Source organism: Solanum dulcamara, chromosome 2 (genome assembly GCF_947179165.1).
Source record: "Solanum dulcamara chromosome 2, daSolDulc1.2, whole genome shotgun sequence".
NCBI lineage: Eukaryota > Viridiplantae > Streptophyta > Magnoliopsida > Solanales > Solanaceae > Solanum > Solanum dulcamara.
Window position 1 is genome coordinate 15,743,223 of NC_077238.1, and position 6,570 is coordinate 15,749,792.

The 6,570-nt window shown below is 44.3% G+C and overlaps 1 pseudogene; it reads left to right on the plus strand.

The window, feature by feature from the left end:
- The first annotated feature begins 3,003 nt into the window (after positions 1–3,003).
- Positions 3,004–6,570, plus strand: part of LOC129870386 (L-tryptophan--pyruvate aminotransferase 1-like) — a 15,906-nt pseudogene continuing 12,339 nt past the window's right edge.

Here is a 6,570-nt window from a genome sequence, read left to right on the forward strand (position 1 = left end):
CGCCAGAGACCAAACTACTAAGGCATGTTTCTGATGCGATAGTGGCGCGGCGCGCCCTTACAGCGCCAAGGCCATTGCTCTTGGGTTTTGGAAATTAGGCTTGAAAAACCCAGCACAACTTTTAGTGGCGCCTCGCGCCAAGGACCAAACTACTGAGGCATGTTCCTGGCACGATAGTGGTACGTCGCGCCCCTGTGGCGCCAAGCCCAGTTTTCCAGCAATTGCAACCCAGGTCTGAAATCTCTGCCGTGCTAGTTTGTCTTAGGATCGCCATATATTTTGACTTCAAACTTCAAAATTTACATTCTTGGTGGCATTGGAAAGAAGACTCGATGACCTTTAATTTGATAGGTCGTAGGCCACCCAGATTATCGTCTTTCAAAATATAGGGTCGGTAGAAGTCGACCCCTTATACAAACTCATCCCAAGACTTAGCCATGACGAATCTCTTGGATTTAATTTCGTCCTAGGGGCCCCTTGTGACCCTGCATCGCCTCCAACATCCTTAAATTTCTCAGGGACTCATCCTAGCTCATGCATACGCCCCTCAATACTCGGGTTCGACCCTACCCGTATATAAAAAGGGTCCGAATCTTAGGAAAAACGTTTGAGGGGTGTTACATTATCTCCCTCTTGGGATCATTCGTCCTCGAATGACGAGTGACCAAGAATAGACTCGGGGTACAAATCACAATCAGAACTCAGTCAATCAACCAATCAATTTCTCAAACAAATTACCAATCAAACTCATAATGCACAAATAAATTCAAGTCAAGGAAATGGACATTACCTTCAACATTCTCCTCAGTAGGCATGAATAGATGTAGATATTTAGATTTCATGGCTTCCTCCGCTTCCTATGTGGCTTCCTCAATAAATTGGTTCCTCTATAAGACTTTGACTAAGGCGACCTCTTTGTTCCTCAATTTGCGAATTTGGCGATTAAGAATTTGGACCGGAACCTCTTCATAAGACAAGTTATCCTTAATTTCAATGCTATCAATGGGGACTACCAACGAGGGATCGCCCAAGCATTTTTTCAACATCAAAATGTGGAACACCAGATGAATAGAGGCTAGCTCTGAGGGTAACTCCAACTCATAGGCAATACTCCCAATCCGCCTCGAAATCTGTTAAGGACCAATATATCGAGGACTGAGCTTCCTTTTCCTTCCAAACCTTATGACACCCTTCATGGGTGACACTTTCAAATACACCCAATCACCCACCTCAAACTCTAAGTCTCTCCTCCTCACGTCGGTGTGTAAGATTTTTGGCGGCTTTGGGCTATCTTTAGCCTCTCTTGAATAACTCCCACCTTCTATATGGCTTGATGAACAAAATCGGGCCTAATCAACTCAGCTTCACCAACTTCAAACCACCCAATGGGCGATCTACACCTCCTCCCATACAAGGCTTCATAAGAAGTCATTTGAATGCTTGCATGATAGTTATTGTTATATGCAAACTCTATGAGTAGTAAGTGATCATCCCAATTTCCTTTGAAGTCAAGCACACATGCCCTCAATATATCTTCCAATGTCTGGATGGTGCGCTCTGCTTGGCCATCTGTCTGGGGATGAAAGGTCGTACTCAAGTTCACCTTCGAACCTAATCCCTTCTGAAAGGATTTCCAAAATTGGGAAGTGAATTGGGCTCCTCTGTCTCAGATGATAGACAAAGGGACCCCATGTAATCTGACGATCTCCTATATGTACAACTTTGCATAATCTTCTGCGGTGTCAGTAGTCTTAACCGCCAAAAAGTGAGCTGATTTCGTCATTCTATCCATAATCACCCAAATGGAATCGTATTGCTTTCGGGACCTCGGCAAGCCTATAATAAAGTCCATGTTGATCATCTCCCACTTCCATTCCGGAATTTCTATATTTTGGGCTAAACCACATGGCCTTTGATGCTCAACCTTCACCTATTGGCAATTCGGGCACTTGGAAACAAATTCCACAATATCCCTCTTCATCCCACTCCACCAATAGATTTCCCTCAAGCCATGAAACATTTTCGTAGAGCCTGATGAATAGAGTATCTGGAACTATGCACTTCGGCCATAATCCTCTCTCTCAAACATCATCAACATCAGGTACACACAATCTACTTTGGTACCTCAACACACTATCTCTCCCTTTGGTGAAAACCATCACCCCTTATTTGTGAACAACTTCCTTCAACCGGAGGAGGATGGAATCCTGATCTTGTTTCTCCTTTACCTCTACTACAAGTGAGGACGTAGCCCCATCTTGAACATTTACTCCACCTTCATTGTTCTCTTTGATTCGAACTCCCAATCGGGCTAATCTATATGCCTCCTTCGCCAATTCCCTCCTTCCCTTCTCCACATGGGCAGTGCTACCCATGGACAACCTGCTAAGAGCATCAGCAACAACATTAGCTTTACCTGGATGGTAGAGGATGCTCATGTCGTAGTCCTTGAGTAGCTCGAGCCATCTCCTTTGCCTCAGGTTGAGTTCCTTCTGGCTTAAGACATATTGTAAGCTCTTGTGATCGGTGAATACGTCAACATACACTCTATACAAGTAGTGGTGCCAGATTTTAAGCATGAATACCACAGCTGCCAGCTTAAGGTCATGAGTTGGGTAATTCCTCTCATGAACCTTAAGCTGTCTCGAAGCATAGGCTATCACCTTCCCCCTTTGCATCAACACACAACCCAAACCAATTCTGGATACATCACAGTAGACCATAAAGCCCTCTGTCCCATCGGGCAAGGTCAGGACAGGAGCAGTGGTTAACTTAGCCTTCAGTTTCTGGAAACTCTCCTCACAAGCATCGGACCATTGGAACTTAGCCTTCTTTTGAGTCAGCTTAGTCAATGGTGATGATATAGATGAGAATCCCTCTACAAACCTTCGATAATAGCCGGCCAAACCTAAGAAACTTCTTATCTTTATCGGGGATATAGGTCTGGGCCAATTCTTCACAACTTCAATCTTTTGGGCGTCAACCTGAATACCATCTCCAGACATGACGTGGCCTAAGAAAGCCACTGATGTAAGCCAAAATTCACATTTAGAGAACTTTGCATACAATACCTGGTCTCTCAAGGTTTGTAAAACGACTCTAAGATGATAGGCGTGCTCCTCTTCATTCTTAGAGTAGACCATAATATCATCTATGAATACAATCACAAACATATCAAGATATGGTTTAAACACCCGGTTCATGAGATACATGAAAGCTGCGGGGGCATTTGTCAATCCAAAGGACATGACCAAAAATTCAAATGGCCATAATGAGTTTGAAATGCTGTCTTTGGAATATCACACTCCCTCACCTTCAACTGATGGTAGCCAGATCTCAGGTCTATCTTTGAGAAGCAAGTGGCACCCTGAAGTTGATCGAATAAGTCGTTTATTCTGGGGAGAGGGTATTTGTTCTTTACGGTGACCTTATTCAGCTGCATGTAGTCAATACACATTTTAAGGGACCCATTTTTCTTCCGCACAAATAGGACTGGAGCTCCCCATGGTGAGACTCTCGGCCTAATGAACCCCTTATCTAGCAAGTCCTTCAACTACTCCTTCAACTCTTTTAACTCGGCTGGAGCCATTCTATATGGAGGGATTGAGATAGGCTGGGTATCAGGAAGAACATCAATCCCGAAGTCAATCTCCCTATCAGGAGGGACTCCAGGCAGATCCTCGGGAAAAATGTCGGGAAACTCATTGACAATCGGGACCAACTCGAGAGATGGAGACTCAACATTGCCATCTTTCACTTGGACAATGTGATAGATACACTTTTTTGAGATTAGCTTCCTGGCTCTAAGGTAAGAAATAAACTTACCCTTAGGCGTAACGGGACTACCCCTCCACTCTATGACAGCTTCGTTCGGGAATTTGAACTTGACAACCTGAATTCTACAATCAATAGAGGCATAATAGGCATAAAGCCAGTCCATGCCAAGGATCACATCAAAATCAATCATGTCCAACTCAACTAGGTCGGCCAAGGTATCCCTGTGATCAATTGACACAGTGCAATCTCTATAGACTCTCTCAGCTAAGACAGAATCACCGACTGGAGTAGCTACACTGAAAGTCTCAAGAAGGTATTCAGGAATTTTATTAAATTTACTAGCCACGTAAGGAGTCACAAAGGATAAGGTGGTACCCGGATCCATCAATACATAACAATCAAGAGAAGAGACTCGAATCATACCCATTACGACGTTTGGAGAGTTCTCTTGATCTTGGCGACTACCCATGGCATATAAACAGTTTGTACCTCCCCTTGTGCCTGAAATAGTGCCTCTCTGATCACCCCTAGCTAGTGGTGCGATAGTAGAGAACTGGGCCCAGTCTCCCCATGCTGGACACTCTCTCTGAAAATGGTTTATTTGGCCGCATTTATAACAACCGGCCCTCCCCGCTCTACACTCTCCCAAGTAGAGCTTACCACACTTGACGTATGGTGGCTTCCCTTACGAACCTTGAACCACGCTAGCTTGGGATTGAGAACCCTGGAGTCTAAAATTCTGGCTACTCTGTCCTTGCCGGTCATACCTGTTCTGCGGCATAGGTGCACTTGCGGTAGATGAGGCATAATTGGGAGGCCTCTGCTGGAAGAAGGACCTGTTACCCTTGTTTTGCCTCTGCTCATTCTCATGTCCAGCTGATCTTGCCTTCTTGCTCAGATGCTCATCTTTTTCTTTTCTCTTCTCATCCTCCACCTGTTGAGCATACACCATTAATTTGGAAATATCCATATCCAAGATCAACAATGCTGCTTTGCATTCCCTCTTCACATGCCTCCCTAATCCGTAGACAAACTTCCTCATCTTTGACCTCATATCTGGGATCATTTCTGGAGCATACCTGGATAGGTTGATGAATTTCAGGCCATACTCCTTAACTGTCATGCCTGCTTATTTCAGATTTACAAACTCCTCCACCTTCACTTCCCTTAATTCTCGGGGAAAGAAGTGGTCAAGAAAGGCTCCCTCAAATTCATCCCACCTAGCAGGTTCAGCATCCTCACCCCTACCTTGTTCCCATTGGTTATACCAGATATTTGCCACATCCTTGATTTGATAAGACACCAACTTAACCCCCTCAATTTCTGTAGCATGCATAGCTTTCAGAATTTTTCACATCTCATCAATAAAATTTTGGGGGTCCTCATCAACCTTCGAACCCGTGAATATTGGCGGATTCATTCTCAGAAAGTCTCGAGTTCTGGCGGCAGCAGACGGCTCTTGGGAACTAGAGCTAAGAGTCGGCGAACTTTGGTTACCATTTTGGGCAGCCATTAACTGAGTGAGAATTGCAATCGCCCTTCTAAATTCCGCCTCTGACGTGGGTGCAGGCAGGGTAGCAGGCACTTGAGGCGCCTCCACATACATCGCAGGTCGGCCTCTAGCCCTTGCCGGGCGTACCTCACACTGAGGCATCTCTGTATTTTTGGCATTTCTCTAGCTGGCAGCACATTTTAGAGGCATTATCTATAACGTATAAATGCATGAATAAGAAGGGAAGTTTCATAGAGTTTAACTCCATCGCACGAATTCAGAGTATGAAAGAGGGGAAATAATTTCTAATGTCCTATAGCCTCCTACTTATAAGTGTGGTGCACAACACACCCATAAGCAAGACTCTACTAGACACGGCTTCATAGACTCTCTAGGACATTTGAACTCTGTGCTCTGATACCATGTTTGTCACGTCCCAGGAGGGTACCCTAAGCGTGGCCAGCACTCGAAGGCCATTTCAGACCCCCGAGCAAACCACCTGGTCCAGTCACACATTCATTCAATCACATTCTCTTAGCATAAAACTCAATTAAGGATATACTGTTCATATATTAGGGCCAAAGGCCAAACAATCATCAAATCGACAAGAAATTTTAAATAGGGCTACTCAAAAGAACAATTCAACATTTCTACACTCGGTCTATGAAGCCTCTATCTATAATTTAGAAGGTTCCCATGACAAGCCCATGGCTACCAACATTCAAAATAAAGCAAGTGACATAAGAACTATATAATAAGAGCTCAACATCCTCCGTAACAAGGAGGACTCACCGCTAGCTGGGAGGGGGTGGGGATCTTCAACGGAGTGCCGATTGATGATTTCTAGTACATATCTCTGCATCATGAAATGATGCAAGCCAAATGGCGTTAGTACATGGAATGTACTGGTATGTAAAATGGTCAAATGGAAGGACATAAAGGAAACATCAATTCTATCAGAACTCAACTCAAGAGAAATAACAACACAATCAAATGTCCTAGATCTAAACGAGAATACGGTTTAGATGAGACCAATCACATACCATTCCACTCAATTCGACTCAGGGTACTATCAAGACTTATGTGGGAGTTTATCTTATCCGATAACCATCACTTATGAGCCAGTAACAGTACAACAAGCCGACGTTGTTGCCGTGTCCGTTCATGCTTTGCCAGGGCATGAATGAGTCAACCAATCATGGATCCAATCCAACCAAATCCTATAATGTCAGGATAAACATTTTGGGGAAACATCCGACTTTAACGGTTCAATCTCCTCCTACGTTTGGCGACGTAGTTAT